The following is a 21173-nucleotide window of genomic DNA, read 5'->3' as shown; positions in this document are numbered from 1 at the left end:
GTGCTACCATAGGTGTAATCTGTAGTGTGACATTTGTTATGCGTTCTATATGCTTAAAAATATCAGCCCAGTATTGAAACAGGTGTAAAATCCCAGGCCAGGTGGGTGAACGTGGCGCTCTGGGCGCCACATCTCCAACATCTCGCATCCTGAAGTAAGCCCATGCCTAGAAGCTGTAACAGTGTGCGATATAGTCTATGCCGGAAATTAAAGTGGATTAATCGGAGTCTATAGTTTGGTGAAAGGTGTTCTAACTGTGTGCAACAAAACTGCACATGCTTGTCAGAGATAACCAGTCTTGCTTCGTCTTCCCATTCTTTTTAAGAGCTAGTGTGCGTGATCGGAGATTCACTTTGCGTGACGCTGTATATGCGTGTAATGAATTTCTTAGGTGATGGATTCAATATGACATTCTCCAGTGCAGGCAGGGTCGGTGGTTCACTCGGAAATTGTTTTTTTATCTAGTTCTGCATGCCGCCCTGATCTGATAGTATAATAACGTGTCCGATGCCGTAGGCGTCTGAGAAGTGCACATATGTGATAGTGTTAAAAACTCTCCATCAGGAAATAGGTTGCTCCCTTTTTCTAGGTTGTGTGCTCTTGCCTGCAGCCCAGTTGCCTTATCCAATAAAGGACCAATTAAGGGGTTGGCTTCTAGGGGCATAGACGGCGCGTATAGTCCCTCCAGCTTTGCTCTCTTCGCTATATTATTCAATGCCCACTTCACCACCTCTACTGTGTCGATCTCCTGTTGCGGACGTTTATAAGGCTGGAATACCGCCGTGTTCAGTGGGAGCGGCGCAATTCTGTCTATCTCTACTGCCACATGTGGTTGAAACGGTGTGGGATGGTGCCAAATATTTAAAAATTGCGCCTGTGTGCTATAGGCATATAGCTCGAAATCCGGGGCTGCCAGCCCACCTTGTGTGAAAGGTAGTGTGAGTGTGTTCCATGATATTCGGGGTTGTCTGCCCGCCCACACCAACTCCAGTACGTTAGAGCGGAGCCTCTTAAAGAAGTGGACATTTAATGGCATAGGGATATTAACAAAGAGGTATAAGAATTTGGGCAGAATTACCATCTTAGCGATGGCTATGCATCCTGTTAAAGACAGCGGTAGTTTCCTCCACCTTGGCAGCTTGCCTTCTAGCCAGTCCATTGGCTGCGCATATTTCTTGCAAAAACCTACTTATATGGATGCCTAAGTAGTTCGTTTCTCCCTCTGATCACTGGATTGGGAACTCCGATACAAAAGGGGCAGTAGTGTTTGTTAGTGGCAGTATCACTGATTTCTTCCAATTTATCTGTATTCCCGTCAGCCCTCCGAATAGAATAAACTCCCTTATTAATACATTGAAGGTGTCGCAAGGGTTTGTCAAGTATATGGTCATGTAACCTGCAAACATTGATATCAAAATACCCCTGGTCGTTAATCCAATACTCTTCTGTGTGTGGAATTGCTGGAGTCTTGCCGCTAGGGGTACCATTGCTATGGCGATCAACAATGGCGACAGTGGGCATCCCTGTTGCGTCCCTCTAGAAATGTTAAAAGGCACAGACATCTGACCATTTACCTTTAATCTGGCTGTCTTGTTTGTATATAGAACTTGGATTTGCCTTATAAATTGCGGGCTAAAGCCCAGGCGCGCCAGCACAGTAAAAAGAAATTCCCATTCAAGAGAGTTGAACGCTTTAGTGGCGTCCAACAGCACGGCAGCGGCCTTTATCTGGGGGGTCCAGGTAATAAAGTACACCAAAAATTGTCCTTAAGTTGTGAGCAGTAGAGCGACCAATCTGTTAGCAAGTAACTTTGCGTATATTTTAGCGTCTAGGTTTATAAGGGATAGCAGGTGATGTCGAGTCTTTGTCTGGTTTTAGGATGGTTATTATAGTGGCCTCCCGAAGTGTCGGGGGGAAGCGTTCCGGTCTCCATGGCCTCCTGATATACCTGTAACAGCCTGGGGGCTAGGATATCTGCATATTCTTTATAGAATGCTGCTGTTAGGCCGTCCGCCCCTGGAGCTTTGTCACTAGGCATTCTGCTTAATACTTGTTTAACATCTTCTAGGGTGATGGGCAGTTCCATGTATTTCCTAGCCCCATTGTTAAACCAGGCCAGCCCTATATCATCCAGGTAGTCGGTTATGTCCATATGCGTTGGGCGTGTTTGAGAGCTATACAAGTTAGAGTAGTATTTGGACATCACGCCAAGTATGTCAGGCGGTGTTCGAACTGCCTCACTACTTTCTGTGTGCAGTTCCGTGATATAAGCCGAGCTTCTGGGAGTTTTCAACAAGCCAGCTATTGTTTTTCCCAGTCTGTCGCTCTCTCCACACCGTCTTGCCTGGGCATGTTTATAGAGGTACGCCGTTCCCCTCTCAGCCTCATCCTCAAATTCCATCAGTTTGGCTCTAATAGCTGCTACGGTATCCGAGGAAGGGGTCTGCATTTGAGAGCGTTCTAGCGCCTTTATTTCAGCTCCAGACGACCTAGTGTGTTGCATATGTCGACTAGTACGCCTGATTTCAGCGCTATGCAGTTTCCTCTTGTGACTGCCTTGAAGGCCTTCCAGAGAACTCCTGGCGAATCAACTGTACCTTCGTTTAAAGTAAAGTACTCTATCATTTTATTGCGTAGCTCTTCTCGGAAGACCAAGTCCAGCAGCGCCTTTGATGGAAATTTCCAGGCAAATGGCTGGGCATATATAGGGGGTAGGCGTAAACTTATCTGAGCCGGGGCGTGATCTGATAACGTGCGGGGGTGATGCGTGGCCTCAGCCAGAAAAGTGTGTAAGTCCATTGATGCTAGCCAGTAATCTAGGAGCGACCATGCGTTGCGATGGTGCGTGATGCATGTGCCCTCCCTCGTTGTAGGATGCAGGGCCCTCCAGGAGTCTTAGGTGTAGATCTTCTATGATATTATGTAGTGTTTCAGCTGCTTTCGCATGGTGAACCCTGTCGGTCCACCACCATTGACAGGGCCACATTGAAGTCGCCTCCCCACAGAATCGTGTCGTACCTCAGTGTCTGTATTTTGTGCCATAGGTCCTGAAAAAACTCCGGGCTGTCCGTATTCCGACCATATATGTTGATTAGTGCTATTGGTGTGTGACATAGTTCTCCCTGCAAAATGAGGTATCGTCCCTCACGGTCTACAATCGTGCTGTGAGTGCGCCAGTGTAGCCCCCTGCGCATAAGGATCGTGACTCCCCTAGAATAATTGATATATCCAGCCTCTACAACCACCTCTCAGGGATTATTCCTTAGTGTCCCCGCTGAGGCGCTCGTTAGGTGCGTTTCCTGTAGGAAGCCTATATCTACCTCGTGTCTCGTGAGATAGGAATGAGTCAGTCTAATTTTCCTACGATCGTTTAATCCCCGGACATTCCACGTAAGGCATGTCAAAGTGTTCTCTTTACGTGATTGTGCCATTACCGTTCATCCATTCCAAGCATCCACCATTTCCTTAATTGGGACCTCGGAAGTGCCATCGCAGCGTACATAAACAGTTAAAAAAATGTAAGCTTTTCTTCAACTCAAAAGGGGATATCGGACACAAGAGACCAGTCACGCGTGCACAGAACCTTGCCATCCAAAACAACTTGAAAAACTAAAACCCACAACAGTCCCCCCTCCACCCACACCAACCCCCCAATCAGGTTGTGCAATCCCCCCCCCCCTGTCCCATGTCAACAACCATATCAGACAGATTGTCCGATCTAAGGGAAACATCCCATGGGGTGCGTAGGGTCTCTGGCATCTAACCCCGTACTTATGACAGGGTGGCCGAGCTGCAGATACCACGCACATACACCCAGAGCTTAACTTATTACAATAGTCCATAACAGTCAGTAGGGAGATCCTCAAGATTTAGATCGACATGGGCCCCTCAAAGGACAAAGCAAATACACCTTACCAATCTGTAGTCAATCCGCTGTTCTCAGCACTCATTATATACAATCAGTGTCCGTGAGTTTTCTACAGACACCCGTTTTTCACTCATGGTCGCTCAGTCTGCCCTGTCTGGTCCTCTTCCGAAGTCTTTTGGTGCTTGTGTTCTTTCGCCATCTGCTTGCATGGGTGAGCGCCGCTTTAGCGTCCGTAAAAAAGGTGGGTCTGCCAGGGCCTTGAACGCGCAGCTTGGCTGGGTAGATTAATGCATATTTTGTTCCCTGTTGTTGAAAAATTTTCTTCACAGGGATGAATTCTCTACGGGCAGCTTGCACCTGCAGGGTAAAGTCTGGATACATAGCCACATCATTTCCATGGTATTGGATAGCTCCCTTATCCCTGGCAAGGCGTAGTATTGAATCACAGTCTCTGTAGTTAAGCACCCGCGCCAAAATTGGCCTTGCCGGTGCGTCAGGTTTCGGCCTAGGCCCTAAAGATTTGTGTGCTCTTTCTATAAGAAACATTGGAGACAGATTCGTACCAAACAAGTCTTTCATCATTGTTTCAACGTACTGCTTCATGTTGTAAATGTCCGTCCATTCAGCAGTTACCGTGATCCGTATGTTGTTCCTTCTCAATCTCGCCTTCAAATCTTAATTCTTCTGTTGAATTAGAGCTAGTACCTTATCCATTCCCTTCAGTTTCTTCTCCATGTTGTTTTGGCCTTCCTCCATCTCCGTCACTCTTGTCTCAAGGACGCTCACTTGGCCCTCCTGCTTGTCCATTTGTTGTGTGATTCTATCCATACGTTCAGCCAAAGTGTCCATCTTGGAGTCGATGCCCTGAAGGGTGGTTTTCAGTTCCTGAAACATTGATCGGACGGCGTCCACCGGCAACTGGGCCGTTGCTCCAGCGTCCGTTGATTCACTATCGGGTGTCGCAGTTTCAGTAGACTTGTTCGATTTCTTATCGAAATTGAGTCGCGGTTGCCTCGTGTTCGGCTTCCCCATGACTAGGTCGGGCCAACCGCGTCCACAATGTATCCGTCTACGTCTGGTATGGTCTATGCCAGCCGTCGTCCTGGCATGCCCACAGGGTGCTCACACGCTGACCCTGCTCAGGCGATGGATATATTGACCTCAGGTTCCCCAAGTCAAGTTAGCCAGGCTCGCGGCCAGTTACAAGTCGCCAGCATCCAAGTTCAGGTCGCCTCCTGTATCTCACTGTCTCGCAAGCAGCAACATTCCCCAGGGCATACCTCAGCCGTGTCACCTCCGTCCGTCCCACAGTGCAGCTACCTATGTCTCAAGAAGGGCGACATAGGGTGTGTGCCTGTACTCCACAATCTGCCGTCTTCTCAACACCGCAATGTGTTCCCGCAGCCAGTGCCGTTAGCAAGCAGCCGAAAAGGGAACCCGGCAACCTTGGCAATGCTCCCCGCGATCTTGCGCCACCAGGACAGACTCTGCATGCAATGGGAGCAAAACTGAGGTCCTTACAGATCCCACACTTAGGGGCCCTCTCCTTAGCCTCACTGCAGGCGATCCCTTACCAGCAATGTCTCTCAGTTGGCACGTTAACTTCTGCCTTGCAAGCCCCCAGACACTGTTTCCATTACTGCCCGCGTGCTGTATGGTGCTCTGTTGCAGGTGTGCACTATTTCATGGCAGCCCGCCCCAGGGGGCCTATAACGTGCAATTTTAGTCATGGCCCAAGCGCTTCTCCAGTGTCGGCCACCGTTCATAAAATGGCGGCCATCCAACCATGTGTTCCCGGCGGCCGCCGTTGTAAGAAAATTGTCCCCTTCAGCCTCGCGCCTTAGTGGTCTGTAAAATGTTGGGTCCTTTATCGCGCGAGCTCGCCGGCAGTACCGCACACGAAGGAGCCTACCAGATCTCGAGTGCTCCGCAGCTCTCCAGTCTGCGCGCTCCCGGCCCGTTGTTATGCGTTGGGCAGGGGGCCTACAGAGCGCTGCCGTCCTCCGCTTCTAGGGCTCTCGCTGCAGTCCCCAGGTGATGCACTCTTCTCCTACACGCTCTCTGTGTAAGTCCCGCCGCTGGTGCGACGGTCCGCCACTCTTCGCCAGGGACTGGCGCCGCACGTCTCCAGGCAGTCGGCCATGCATGTCCCCGGCTGCCACCAGCCGCTTAGGCCTCACTCTGGACCCGGGACGCCCGCAGCCATCGCTTCGCACTCACGCCAGCCCCAGACTTCGGGAGTGCACCGATGTACGCAGGATCGTCCCCTTATCCGAGTCTATGAAGTTTGCCCCGTGTATGGCGTGCGGGGCTTGGACGGATTGAAGAGCTTGGTCGGCGGAGCTGCGTTAGCAAGCAGCCATTCTGCTACACTGACAAGCCACACCCCCCCCCTCAGGGGAAGGAAGTAGACGTGAGCTTCAGTAGAATAGAGAAATATAATTAGACCTCACAGAAATGGAAAGTTACAGGCCCGTTTTGTGAGAACACGCTTTTGAGAAACTACATAAAGTAGCTCAGAGGCACAGCTTAGGTGGGATGATTAGACCTTGCAGAGCAATAGTTATGTAGGGAGTAGAGCATAGTTGGATTTCAAAGAGACAAGTCAAGGACAAGCAGTGAAACAAGCGATAGTGTAGATGCGGAGCTAGTTAACGTTCACATTAATTGCATTCCTTAACCATGTGATTTGCTGTTTTAAAAAAACCAAAAAGTATTACTTTTATTACAGTTTTGTGTTTGAACAGACTTGTTATCAATATGGGAAATGTGTGCCGTATTACGCTTTATACTAGTGTATAAAAAACACTGTCCGCCCCTTTGTAAACTCAAAGCTCAGATTCCGGTTTTGTAGAGCTGACTGACCTTTTGCGTACGCTTATCAAAATGTATACTATATTGCCAGCAGAAGTTGTGTCGTCATTTCTTTTATCCGGCAACACCACTCCAATCTGAAACACAGTACAATCCAATCCTCACCACAATCTAATCTAATCCATCTCAATCCAATCCAGTTCACCCCACACCAATCCTCCCCACTCAATCATATCCCCCTCACTCTAATCCACCCCACTCCAATTCACCCCTCTTCATTCCACCTCACTCCAGTTCACCCAAATCAAATTCACCCCACCCCATTTCAATCCACCCCACCCAAATATAATCCAGTCCACTCCTCTATAATCCGCCCCACTCCACTGCTGTCCAATCCACTCCAGTTCACCCCAGTTCACTCCACATCAATCCATCCAGCCTACCATACTCCATTTCACCCCACTCCAATCCAGCCCACTAGTCGAAACCATCTCAATCCACCCCACTCCAGTCTAGCCCACCCCCTCCGCTTTAGTTCACCCGACTCCAAACCACCCTACCTAATCTAAGTCCACCACACCATAATCCACCCCACCTCACCCCATTTCAAGTCCACCCCACTCCAATGTATTCTACCCCATCAAATCCACCCATCCCACTCTACCCCTAGCCACCCCTATCGACTCCAATCCACCCCACTACCTTAATTCACACAACCCACTCCACTCCCTGCCATTCCACTCTACGACACTCTCTGCCACGGAACACTAAACTCTACTCCCCTACTCCATTCTACTCCAACAAATCCAGTCTGACACTTCTCCCCCCACTCCACACAATGACACTCCACTAACTTTTGGCTATGCTGAACAGCAGCCACACTGGTGTACATCATGGCAAAAACACATTGCCAGAGCTAATAGCTCTTGTATTGGTGAGACCTATTGCTGTTGCTAATGCTTGGATTTAATTATTGCTGCTCCATCTGTACAAATGGCATTTACCTCCTGTGAACAGGGACAATTAACAGCGTTCATAGGGGAGTACTGCACAGGCACTATTCTCACCATATCACACCTCCGTGGTCGCAGTATAAACGGGTGGTGTCAGCATCCTGTGACCACGCAGCATGAACAGAGAGAGCAAAGAGCTGTAACAGTGCTCTCCTCAGCATATCATTCATCCCGATCAAATGTCTCAGTTGCTCATTTGGGGCCATGAAAATCCACTATAATATACTGCAGGCAAAACCTGAATACGTGCTTTGGGAAGGACAGGTTTGCGTGCCTCCTCTGTGCAGAGGAGTTGTGGACATGCATATATGCAGTATGTACTCGGTTCCAAAAGCCCACTCTGTGTACACACTAACAGCACAGACCCTACTTGGGCTCTAGTTTTGTCCCTGGACACATACAGACTGTGCTCCTTTGCTTGAGAGTACAATTGCTTGTAGCCATCAATGCAAGAGCAGTCAACATTTCCAGATCCAAGCATAACATATCTAGTTTAGATGTGTTTTTGCCGCCTGTGCATTCTGTGATTTGTTGTCCTGTTTATATCATTAGAAAATTGGGACTACAAGTACCAGAATGCAAAGAAAAGTAGGCACAGATGTCCCAAACTGTGGGCGTGGCTTGGACGCCGATCGGGATGGCGGCGTGAGCTCGCAGCTCCGCGCGGAATCCCACTAATTCTCCTGTTTTCGGAACCCTAGGCGACCCGAAGACGATGCTCCTGCCCTCTGAAGTGTAAGGGGACAGCTGGGCACAATCGGAGAGTCGCTGGGGGACTGCTGGCCCCGAGACGACCGAGTTGAAGAGGCGGCCGAGGTGTTGCCGAGGGCGCGAAGAAAATGGCGGCGAGGAGGTCGGACGGCTCCGAACTTCAGCCCTGAGCCAAGTTGTCGCCGACTGGCAAGAGATCCTGCAATCGGTTGATCGTAGGCCTGCCGGAACGGATTGAGGGGGAGGATGCGGTGGCCTATATGGAGAACTGGTTCCGCACTGTGGTAGCGCCGGAGGGGCTTACTCCTTTTTTCACTCTGGAGCGGGCTCACCGGGTACCTGCACGCCCGCCGGGGCTTGGCCGCCCCCCCCGACCGATGGTGGTGCGGCTCCTCCACTACAAGGACCGGGATCTCCTCATCCAGCGGGCCAGGATGTCGGGCCCGTATGAGGTGGAGAACAGTAAGGTTACGATCTTCCCGGACTACACTCAAGCGGTCCAGAAGAACAGGGCATCGTTCCTCGCGGTGAAGAAGGAGCTCAGGGAGGAAGGCATCCAGTACTCCTTGCTCTACCCGGCTAAGCTGCGGATCATTATGGATGGCTCCACGCACTTTTTTCAGACTCCGGATGAAGTTTGGCAATGGCTGGAGTTGTATAGAGCGGGGACGGACAGATCGCATAAAAGTAGGCGAGACCAACCCAAGCAGCCCCGGGTGAGGCAATCACAACGCATCAGATCCCGCAACAGGCGCCAGCGGGAGAAACGGGAGGCTCAAATGGCGGCGGAGAAGAGGGATGCGCTCGCAGCGACGGCGGCCATTACAGGGTCGCAACAGAACAGTGAACGGGCAGAGACGGACTCGGGAGGGGAAGGCAGCAGGACGGGAGAGGAACTCTCAGAGTCAGAAAGCTCGAAGGGACCGATAGTGACCCCACAGACATCGGATGGTATCTTCTGCGGCTGAGATTGAATTGGGACTAGATCTAGACTTCATGGTAGGGTGGTATCCTGTTGTTGGAGGGCGGGATGCCGGGAGGGGGAGCTGTGTGCTTCGGAGGGGATGAAGGTGCGGGGCGCGGGCTCCGCTTGCTGGGGTCGGCGGTGACTCACCCCCCTTGGGCCCTTAAGGCCGACTGTGGTGGAGACCACAGGGTAAGAGTGCGAGAAGTTGGTTCAAGGTTTGGATGGGGGCGGCCATTGGGTTTGTGTGCTCTGTCCTGGGGAGTGGGGTTTGGGAAGTTTTTCTGTTTTGGGTATGTTCGGGGGGGGCAACTGCATTGGGGGGGCTATGAACCTTCGTTATTTGAATCGGACTGTACGAAGCTGGAATGGGGACATTACCTAATTTGAAATGCCTGACGTGGAATGTCCGGGGGCTACGAACCATGGTGAAACGTCACAAAGTCCATGCATATCTAGTACGCAGGGGGGTTCAGATTGCTATGCTCCAGGAGACTCATCTCACCAAAAAAGAGTGCGCTGCCTTGCAGAAAAGATGGCGGGGCCAGGTGTTTGGCACCACTTACTCAGCGTATGCCAGGGGGGTGCTGATCTGGGTGAGGGCGGGGATACCCTTTCAAGTGCTGAATCAAGTAGTGGATCCGGATGGCCGGTTTGTGGCGGTGGAGGGGAGGTTATATGGAAGGGATGTGGTTTTCTGCTGTGTATATGCACCGAACACAGAACAAGCTCGTTACTTTGATAGCCTCTCGGGGTCCTTGGCCTCTTTCCTGGCGGGCCCGATAGTGTTAGGGGGGACTTCAATTCGATCACGGATGTGACTCTGGATAGGTCCCATCCCCCCCTGGTGGACTCCCCGGTGCGCAGGCTGGCCGCGCACAGGAAGGATTGGCAGGATAGATGGGGGTTGCTGGATGTCTGGAGGGAGCGGCACAGGGGAACCAGGGATTATTCCTTTTACTCTGCTCTCCATGATCTGCATGTCAGGATTGATTCGGTGCTCTGCGGTGGATCCCTAGCCCCATTGATTTCCCATGCGGAGTACCTGGCTAGGACTATCTCCGATCATAACCCCCTATTGGTACACATTCAGTGGCAGAGAGAGCGCTCAGTGATACCAACATGGCGGCTTCGGCCGGAGACGCTTGAGGATTCTGTGTTCAGCGACGCGGTTCGGCAAGGCATTGATAGCTATTTCGGAGTGAATGAGGGCACGGCCACGAGCAGGTCCACTGAATGGGATGCAATGAAAGTGGTGGTGAGAGGGGTGTGTTTGGGTAGGTTCTCGAATGCTCGCACGACTGTGTTGAACGACCTCATGAAAGCGGAAGAAACTTTGAGGGACTTGGAGCGCCGCAGGCCGGCTAGGCCAGATTTACAGGCCCAGTTATTGGAAGCGAAGGAAGTGGTTGCCACCGAGACGGAACGTTTAAGGTGTTATGACTACAGGCAGTATATCATCAGGGCACATGCAGAAAGGGACAAGGTGGGTACCCTCTTGGCCAGACTAGCTAACCCGGAACTTAGGGGCTGCCCGATCCTCAGCATTAATAATGCGCAGGGAGAAATGGTGTACTCCCAGGCAGCGGTATTGGAACGTTTTAGGGGGTATTATGAGGAATTGTACCAGAGTCAGCTGGGAGTGGGGGTTCGGGACATTGCGGAATACCTGGGGGAGAGGCAGCTTCCGGTCCTGGACGAGGAGGACGCGAAGGAGCTGGGTAGCCCGATCACGCTCACAGAAATACGGGTGGCCATCAAACATATGGCCCGCAACAAGACGCCCGGGGTGGACGGACTGCCGAATGAATTTTATCAACAGTATGTGGACAGCTTGGCTCCCAGGCTGCTGGTGGTGTATACGGAAGCCTTCGAGGCTGGGGCGTTGCCTGGGTCCATGCGGGAGGCCTTGATTGTACCGCTCCTAAAGCCTGGCCGGGATGCCGCGGATGTGAGGTCTTATCGCCCGCTATCCATGCTGACGGTAGATTATAAGATTCTGAGCCGAATCCTAGCCACCAGGCTGGCCCCACATATGACGGGCCTGGTACACAGGGACCAGGCCGGGTTTATACCCACGAGGAGCACGGCGCTGAATATCCGCCGCCTGGTGGGAATAATGGACGCCATCTTGGACGGGGAGGGAGCTCCGGCGGTCCTGTCCGTGGACATCGAGAAGGCCTTTGATAGTTTGGAATGGTCTTTCCTGGATGGAGTATTAGAGAGGTTTGGCATGGGCGAAGGGTTCCGCAGTTGGACGAGGGTCTTATATACCTCGGCAACGGCGAGAGTGCGTTTGGGCGGTCTGGTGTCTGCGGCGTACCCGGTTGGCAGGGGCACACGACAGGGATGTTCTCTCTCCCCCCTATTGTTTGCTCTGGCGATGGAACCCTTGGCGGTCCATGCGAGGTCAGGTGACAGGTACGTGGGGGTAGCCAGCGGCGGGCATTGGCATTATATATCGCTATATGCGGATGACTTGCTCCTGTACCTAGCTGACACCTCGGGGGCATTGGTCGGAGCGATGGATCTGTTGTCTGAGTTCGGCCGGCTGTCGGGCCTTAAGGTCAATTGGGCGAAGACTTGTGTGTTTCCGCTGCGAGCGGGATCACCAGTCCCTGGCAGCGATTTGGGCATGGTATGGGAGCCCTCTTGCTTCACCTATCTGGGTGTTCGCATCTACCACGCGACAGCGGACTTATTGGAGGGCAACATTGGTCGCTGTGTCCGGGCACTGAGGGGCAGCTTGTCTTTCTGGTCGACCCTCCCGCTGACGGTTCTGGGTAGGATTGCACTTTTGAAAATGGTGGCGCTCCCCCGCTTCCTCTATTATTTCCGAACGCTGCCTGTCTGGATTCCCCAAGGGGTCTTTAGAGATCTGCGGTCAATGATCATTGGCTTCCTATGGGGGCATGGCCGCCGTAGAGTGGCCCTGAGCACGCTACTGCGCCCCAAGCTAGAAGGGGGCATGGCTGTGCCCGACTTCGAGCTGTATTATCTTGCGGCGCAGTTGCAGGTCCTTACTCAGAACGTAGCTAGGGTGTTTCGGGGTCCAGAGGAGGACCGAGATCGGGGGATACAACGCCACGTGCTGTCCTACATCATCATGCAACAGAGGCTCGAGTTGCGGGCCCTCACCATGGAGGAGCGGACGCTCCGGCTGTGCTGGCAGAGGAGCCTTCGGAGAGCGAAGGCATCGCGGCCTTATGCACCGGAGATCCCGATTGGAATGCTGACGGCTTTGCCGCACGGGGGAGATTGGTCCCCGTTGTTGGATTGGGAAGAGGCGGGACTGCAGGTGGTAGGCGACTTATACATAGACGGGGCTTTGGCGCCGTTCGAAGCGCTCCGGGACCAGTTTGGGCTGCCAGATGGGGGGTTCCTCCTACACGCGGCGGTGGTGGCTGCCATACAGAAGCACTGGAAAGGGGGGCTCATGGAACCAACAACGACTATGGCGTGCCAGTATGTGGTGATGGCGGCAGGTACGTTCAAAGCTGTGACGTGCCTCCATAATAGGATGCTGAATGAGGGACTGGAACCACTCCAAGGGCTCAAGGCTAAATGGGAGGAGAGCGTGGGCCGGCCCATACCAGATACGGCATGGGGCCATATCCTGCGGCGCACGTGGAAGGGCACGAGAAATGCGCGCTTTCAGCAAGTACATTTCTATGTGCTTCATAGGGCTTATTTAACTCCTGAGAAATTACAGCGGTACTTTCAGGTGCCGGATGCCCGATGCCCACGGTGTTCGTCTCTGGGCGCGGACATGGACCATTTGTTCTGGGGGTGCTCACACCTGGGGACCTATTGGGCGGAGGTAGGGGAACTCCTGAACGAAGTAACTGACAGGGAGGTGGAATTTGATATGGCGGCGTGCCTGCTGCTCTGGTTCCCGCATACTAAACACACCAAGGTGACAAGCAAATTCATTGACCTGGGTCTGATATTGGCGCAGAGGGAAATATCGTGGCATTGGAAGTCCAGGGGGGGACCCTCACTGCGTAGATGGAAGAATGAATTGCTGCGGTGGTCTGACTGCGAGAGTGTGCTCCGGATGAAGCAGGCTGTCAAGATGGGGAATGAGAAAGCATTGGATGCGGCGCGTGCATGGGAGTTAGTGGTACAAGCGTAGCGTGATTCTTTGGTAGAGGATGAGGATGGTGAAAACTAAGCCGGTGGACACCGCGGGGCGAACACAAAAGTATTGTACCACGCACTGTAGTGGATCCATCCAATTCGACAGGACGAGGCATACACCTTAGCAGTTGCCGGGGGTGGGGGGTCTGGTTCATGGGAGTTTGGGGTGGGCCGGAAGCCGTTCGATGGTAGCCCGTTAGGGCACCTTGGATCTACTAGGATGGTGGGTACTGTGTGGAGTGTGGAATGGCTGGGGAGAGCGGCCAGGCGTGACAACCCATAGCGCCTAGGGCAGGTCCCGACAAGGGCGGTACCACTGATTATCACAGGGATGGCTGACGGGAGTGATGTTGTGGGTGGGGGGGTAAAAGCAGATACGCAAAACGACATTTCAACCATGGTCCCTATGGGACGTGCACCGTGATGTTTTCCTATTGAATGAAGTAATATGCCGCCCGGCCTCCGGGATGCGGGCTGAATGGCTGTGTACGATTTGGATTTCTTATTGGACGGGGGGATATCACGAGTGAACTGGCTGATTAATTGTATCCTGTGGTTTATAATTCTGCAATAAAAATATATTTAAAAAAAAAAAAAAAGATGTCCCAAACTGTGATACTATAGGAGGCGACCAACTGCTGCCTGCCAATAAAGGATGTACTCGGTAGTGCTGTGCCTCCTCTCCTACACCCCCATACCTCCAACAGAGGAGTCACTCCTCAATAGGAGGCAGGCAGAACGCATGTCATACAGTGAGTGTCGAAGATGAGCAGCGCATGCATGTCCCTCTCTCCCACATCACAGGAAATCCAGGGCCCTTCACTGCATGCAGTAGCTGCAGGCACACGCATGACGAGAAGCACTTGCCTGTCAAATGCTCGACACACTACACATTTTAAGCAGCATCAAACTTTAACCTAACTGTGCCCCCTATGCACGTTTATTTAAATCGAAAGCAAAGCAGCTGCTGGACTTCTGCACAGTTTTTTCTGTACCCCTTATTTGAAATTGCAACTGCTTCTATTTTTAACTACAAAGTTTGGTATCACTTACAAAGGAAATCATTTTGTCAGCTCTTGCTTATCTGTGTGTCCTTGCAGGTGCATTCTCGGTTTACAGCAGAAATATGAGGCCGCGTTTTTAGGTTTTGCCTGGCCATGCGCTTTGCGCATGCGCCAAAAAACCTCTTGAGTTGTGTGTGTGGGTCGGGATACGCCCCCTCCTCCGATTGGCTAGCTCCATAAATGGAGCATAGCCATTGGACGAGGGGCCTGTCCGTCAATGCCGGACCAGATTCGGGGGCGTTCTCGAGATTCTTTGGCTTTTGCCGACGTCACGCGACGTCAGCCAAAAGCCGGGAACGCCCCCGAATCTGGTCCGGCATTGAGCCGGCACCCGCCTTCCTGCTTCGTTTATTTTGCAGTTACACACAGCCATGAAAATAAGTAACTTCACATATTGTGAAACTCGTTTATGTCTGCCCCGAGAGGATGAGTTGTCAGGCTCGGGCTGTTGCGGTCGGAAGAAGGCAGAGAGCTGGTGAGTTAGTTCAGCGTGAAAAAATCGCAGCTCTGCAGCAGCAGTTCCCCTCTTCACTGCCTGCTGTAACTTCAAAAAGACTCATAGTGCCTCAAATCCCATATTCTAGAGACACTGGTGGGTGCACTGGACGCCAGGCTTTGCCTTCTCTTCGCCTTGTTAGATGTACCTTTGTTTACCCTGTGGGCAGGCAGTAATGCCTCCAAGGTGGTTGATGACCAACTCAAAATCCATTGAACTAGCATATAGCAGTTGGCGACCCAGCAAAGGTTTTAGGAACTCTTTGCATTGGAAAAGGCCCGCCCCAGGTTGGTGAACATTCGTGACCCTTGTGAGGCTTGCACCATTAACTTGACACGTGCAAGATTCCACAACCCCGGTGTGGGGCCTTGCAAAGACTTGCTGCAGTTATGCCGGAGAATTGTTGTGCCCGTCCCGGGGGACTCAACTGTGACTGCAGCGCCTCTAAGGTAGGGGGCACTCGCGAAGTGCTCTGAGCGCATTAGACTACAAACGACACACCACAAATTGAAGAGAGCGCCTTGTTTTACAGTGCGCGCGGGCATCTCATTAGTCTTGCCTCCCGTACACTGTCTATGTGCAGGCCATATAAAATACAGCAGGCAGGCTAATTAAAATATGACAGATCCCATCTTCAGGACCGGCCTCCCAGGATAACATGTTTTCTATTATTAGCAATGAGCCTTATCTGCTCCCCTCCCCCCAGACACCCGATCCCCACAAAGGCACCTTGCCGCCCCCGCCGCCGATGCCACGGCAAGCGCTTCACGCGATCACAACCAGCGATTTGTCTGCGTGGCGCTCGGCGGACATACATATATTTTTTTTAACTTGCCCAGCGCGTGTAAATTACAAGACGCTGGCGGGGTGGGGGCGCTTGGCCTGCCTTCGCTCAGTGGATAACCCCGTGGCAGGGCGGTGCCACGCCGGATGACGGATGGCACCGGTGCCTGCAGTACCAGCTCTCGGGGGCCCTCCCAGGGCAGACAGGGAGGCAGCTGCGCTCTCGAGACGTCAGGAGCCTGGCCTGCCCCGGCTCAGGTTATCAATGGCCTGCAGTGTTCCAGCCGGAGCCCAGCTACCCCCTGCAGCTATTACTTTTACAGCTGAAGGCGACCTTCGTCTCCCGGCAATTAGCCTTCAAGCCACACACGACTTCTTAGTAGCCAGGCATAGGGTGTCTGCTGAAGCTGCACGGACTGCAGCGGGGCTGATATCTATATATTCGCAATTAGTTTACCAGCTAGTGCTGCGTTTCTGTGGCCTCGCAAGGTGTTTGGGAAGCGCTACACAAATACCATTTCAATAGCACCCACGATTAAGCTTCTAACTGGAGCATAGCCTTTCATAGTCAGGAACAACACTGGGGCGAGACCGGAGTTGTACCTCCGCCTAGAGTCACGCTTGCCCTAGCTGTGACTACCTCCTACGGCCACGCCCATTCTTTCGGCTCATGCCAACATTGTGCCAGCGTTGAATGGAGCAATGCGTGTCTAGTACAAAACAAGCATTTCCTTGCTAGATAACGGAGTCACTTCTCATAGCCTTGCTTCGCTGCTCTGGCAAGATTCTTGCAGAAGGGTCCGGCCTTACTGCTAGCGCCGAGGGTTTCCTTGAAAATGTCAGCAGTGCCGTGAAGCCTCTTCAAAGCCCATCTAGGCGCTGCAGCGCTCAGCCTTTCTTCTAGCAAAGACCTAATGCCAACAGAGCATGCTTTCTTGTAGTGCCTAACTCTTACAAGCGGATACAAAACGAGGCAGGTGGAATACTTGAAGGAATCTCAGCATTGCTGATAATGCAGGGCCGCATTCCAGTACACATCATGTCACCTCAGTTTCGACCCAGCTATATGCAAATCAGTCTTGATCCTTGCGCCAATGAGATCAGGCCAGGTCCTCCTTGAACGGGAGCGCAAGAAACCCAGGACCGGTCTCGCTCTTATTACAGCCAGGTAATGGTTGATTCCCTTTTTAGGTTTTGACTGGCGATGCGCACGTAGTGCACATGCGCCAAAAAACCTTATGTTTTGTGTGTGCAGTCGGGTATCCGCCCCAGTCTCCCATTGGCTAGCTCCATAAATGGAGGCTAGCCATTGGGAGACGGCTCTGTCCGTCAATCCCGGACCAGATTCGGGGGCGTTCCCGAGAATTTTTGGCTTTTGGCGACGTCACGCTACGTCAGCCAAAAGCCCTCAGGAACGCCCCCGAATCTGTTCCGGCATTGAGCCAGCACCCGCCTTCCTGAGCTTCTCGGTTTCTTCCCTCAGGCTCGGACGGGAATAATTATCCTTCCCCTCGACTCCTCTTCACACCCACTCACTCCCCTCCTCCGAATTCCGCCGCCGCCCCCTCCTCCACGCAGCCGATTCTACCCCTTCCCGCCCCTCCTGCCCCCTGCTCCTTTCCCCGCCAGCACCAAGACACCAAGGTGACTTAAACTTGGTAGAGTTGGAGAAGGGAAACTACGTTTTAAATATTGTTTGCAGACAAATTCTGGTTTTATTGTCTATTGAATTACTCCTTACTGCCTTAACTAAACATTAACCTAATGAAAGGAATGTTGCGATTTTAATTTTGGCACGTAATGCACCATTTGACCAATGACAAAAACGCCTAAAAATTATAAAGTTAAAATCCTAGAGACTGGTTGTTAAATTAGTGCTTTGTTCCCCTATTTACGCCAGCATTTATAACGATTCTTTAAATACAAATGAGAAAGGGCCAAATAAAAAAAAAATAACAACAATTGAAAATAGGTAGCGGTAGACAGAGGCAGTGAATGGTGGGCGGATCCTGGGGTGAGATAGAGGGTCACAGAGGGGAAGTCAGCGAGGGCGGTAGAGGCAGTGAGGGGTGAGTGAAAGGTCTAGATGGCGCCATAGATTGTGAATAAGGGAAACGGGCTGTGAGTGAAACGGGATTGAGGGGCAGCTAGGAAGACGGAGGTAATGCGGGAGAGCCGGTGAGACCGAGACCCTCTCACAATAGCTTATCCTGCTCACACGGGCCTCGTGAGAGCAGATAATCCGCGGGAGCATCTAGAGGCTGCTTTCCTCTGGTGGCTGCAGCATCGAGGAGAGACCAGCCCGCCACCCTCCTCAGAGGAGACCGTATCTGAGCGTCAGCTGGTGCCCCCACCGACCGGGGGAGGCGCCAAGTATCGTGGGAGAGGAGATTCGCCCCGATTCCTGCCTCCACCGGAGAGGAGAAATGAGGCCACAGCAGCAGGAGGCGGCCGGGCCCGGCGATGCCTAGGACCCCTGGAAGGAGTGCATGGACACCGCCGTGCAGCTGGCACTGCGGGCTGGAGAGGTGAGCACAGAAGCAAGCGGCCATAAGGTGGAGGTGGGGTGAATCTGGAGGGGGGAAAGGCTACGGTGGATAGAAGGGTCAAGATGGGAGGCACGGGTCCTTTCGAGGGAGCTTTGGGCTAGCAACGATCAGGGCTTTCAGAGTTAGGGTAAGGGGGCGTGCGGACGATCAGCAACGCTCTCGGCTGTGTAAATCACTCAACGGTTAAGGGATGTTATAAAAGAACCCCTTTTCATCCATGGGAATGAGTGAACTACTTGCAGATATATGGGGTGGGTTCCCACGCCTTAAACCGATTTAGAGTGTGACACTGTAACCCACCCCAAATCTTCGGCTGGGTGATTCAAACCCCGATCGAGACAGTGTGACGCCCCATAAAAAATTGTGGTGGAATCTGTAATTTTCGATACTATTCTTTCCTAAGTTTTAATTTGTCCCTGGTTTTTAACATGGATATTTCAGCTGCTTTGAGCTATGGCCATGAGTTAAGTGCGCCAAGCTAATAATTGTGATTGACCTGCTGGATACATGTTCTGATCCAGGCAGGCCCCCTCACCCCTTCATCCTTCAAAGGTTGATTGGAAGGGTTTCAGTCAAGTTGGCAAAAAAAACAGTGCAGCAAAACTGCAGTCAATGCAATTTAAGTCATATTATGTCGATTGCAAGAGTGACAGATTATTTCTTTTCTTCTCCTGTGAGTCACAGAAGAAAGCTGGTTGGTTTCTGTTTTGGTAACTTTTGCACTTGGCATAATGAACATTTCTTTTTTTAGCATTACAAGCTATCTTGTGCGTAAGTACAAAAGTGACCAGCTGTTTTTTTTTTTTTGCAGCTGTATTTTCCAGTTTTGGACTTTCCATCCTGAAGTTACCCTGCGTTTTGATTTTTGGCTAAATATAAGCTTCCCTACTCTGCAGTTACAGGTGTCGTGGGGGGGGGGGGGGGAGGGGCACGGTGAAGGGTTGGTGTATTTCCAGTGGTTAAGCAATAGGCGAAGACAAAATGTAAACACCCATTGGTAAAGAATTAGGAAGACCGCATGGAGAATTTCCAGGTTTGAGCTAATAAGACAGAATCAACAATATTTTGGCGTATAGACTGAGTAACAACTGGTGAAAGAGGTAATGAATGTCAGTGCTGGAAGCGAAATTAGTGCACACCCATAAGGCCTAGTACCACATTCAAAATAAAAGCCGTTTTTTTTATGGACTCTGCTTGTGCCTCCGTGTGCCCCTGTTGCGCCTCTGTGTGCCCCTATTGCCTGCTTGTGCCTCTGTGTGCCCCTGTTGCCTGCTTGTGCCTCTGTGTGCCCCTGTTGCCTGCTTGTGCCTCTGTGTGCCCCTGTTGCCTGCTTGTGCCTCTGTGTGCCCCAGTTGCCTACTTGTGCCTCCGTATGCCCCTGTTGCCTGCTTGTGCTGTGTGGGTGTGTGTGGAGGGCTCCGTGTGGGAAGCTTTGTGTGGCTGTGTGTGTAGGAAGCTTTGTATGGCTGTGTGTGTGGGGGGCTTTGTGTGGCTGTGTGTGTGGGGGGCTCTGTGTGGCTGTGTGTGTGGGGGGCTCTGTGTGGCTGTGTGTGTGGGGGGCTCTGTGTGGGTGTGTGTGTGTGGGGGGGGCTCTGTGTGTGTCATTTGCGGGAGATAAAGCTAGTGGCATTGTAAATGACAATGCCATTTATTTATGTTAAAAAAGCATTAATAAAAATAATGTCAAGAGCAATGCCAATAGCTCTAACTTTAACAAAGGCAAAACCATTGCATTGTAAATGCTTGTTCTGAGCGTAGTGACAGGCCACAGGTCCAGTGTGCAGGAAATGTCTGCAAACAGCGTGTGAGTGCACATTTCTGCTGATATCCCTCAGTGCATAATTTGAGCCTTTGGTTTCCGGAGCTCATCATCAACAGCAGTGCTTTTCATGAGCACCAGTTAAGGACACATTAATTTACAGGGAGTTAAAGTGATTTGCCCAGAATCACAGAATGTTTAGCCAACGCCGAGTCTTTAACCTGGTTTCTCAGCTCCGAAGTTGGCAGCTCTGGTCAATATGGCACATCATTTTCCCCACTTTCATGGCCAGTAGTTGGTTCTGTTTTAAATGGCTCTAACAGGAGAACTGGGCTGGTGCAAGCTGCCGTCTGACGAGAGCCCCAGTACTTATTTTTTTATTTTTATTTTTTAATTAACCACTGTGACTGATCTTCCCAGGCCTTTCCATACTCACATTGTTAGGTGTTTGAATACCTCAGTACGATATTGTGTCTGCTGCAGTGCCTCCAGTGCAGTCTGTAGGATGTGGGCTAAATTAAATGAGTGCATCTACTATTAGCATTGCATATGAAAGGACAGCTATTGTTATATGCAGCCTCTTTATAATGGCCGTGACCCAATCACTTCCGGTTTTAGTTTATGGAGTCTGCTTGCTTTCTCCAAGCCATTCAGCCTCTGCTTAAAATAATTTGCACATTATATACAATCACACACACTATCCACTCAACACTACTGAGTGGAGGTTTGTATTACAATAACAGCTTCTCCATCTCAAAATTTCTGAACTTTGGCAGTCACCTGGTTCCATCTTTACAAATTGCACGAACAGGGGTTTATACATGGGTCGGAATACACCAAACGCCTCTGATCCTTTGTCGCAATTTTAAATACACCACATCTAGAATGAAACGGTGTGCCCTGTGGTAAGCATGATTGTTTACTACACAGGAGATATAGCAACGACCATGTGAAATGCAACCTGGTACTAAAATAGGATCTCTTGCACTGACTTTTGTACCACCTGAAAATA

General features: G+C 51.5%; 1 protein-coding gene across 1 annotated transcript in view; it reads right to left on the bottom strand.

Moving 5' to 3' along the window:
* Positions 1-21173, bottom strand: part of LOC147703615 (microfibril-associated glycoprotein 4-like) — a 742150-nt gene that overhangs the window by 484045 nt on the left and 236932 nt on the right. The gene's annotated exons all lie outside the window — the stretch shown is intronic.

This window comes from Lissotriton vulgaris, chromosome 7 (assembly GCF_964263255.1).
Source record: "Lissotriton vulgaris chromosome 7, aLisVul1.2, whole genome shotgun sequence".
Taxonomy (NCBI): Eukaryota; Metazoa; Chordata; class Amphibia; order Caudata; family Salamandridae; genus Lissotriton; species Lissotriton vulgaris.
This window is presented reverse-complemented; position numbering and strand designations above follow the sequence as displayed.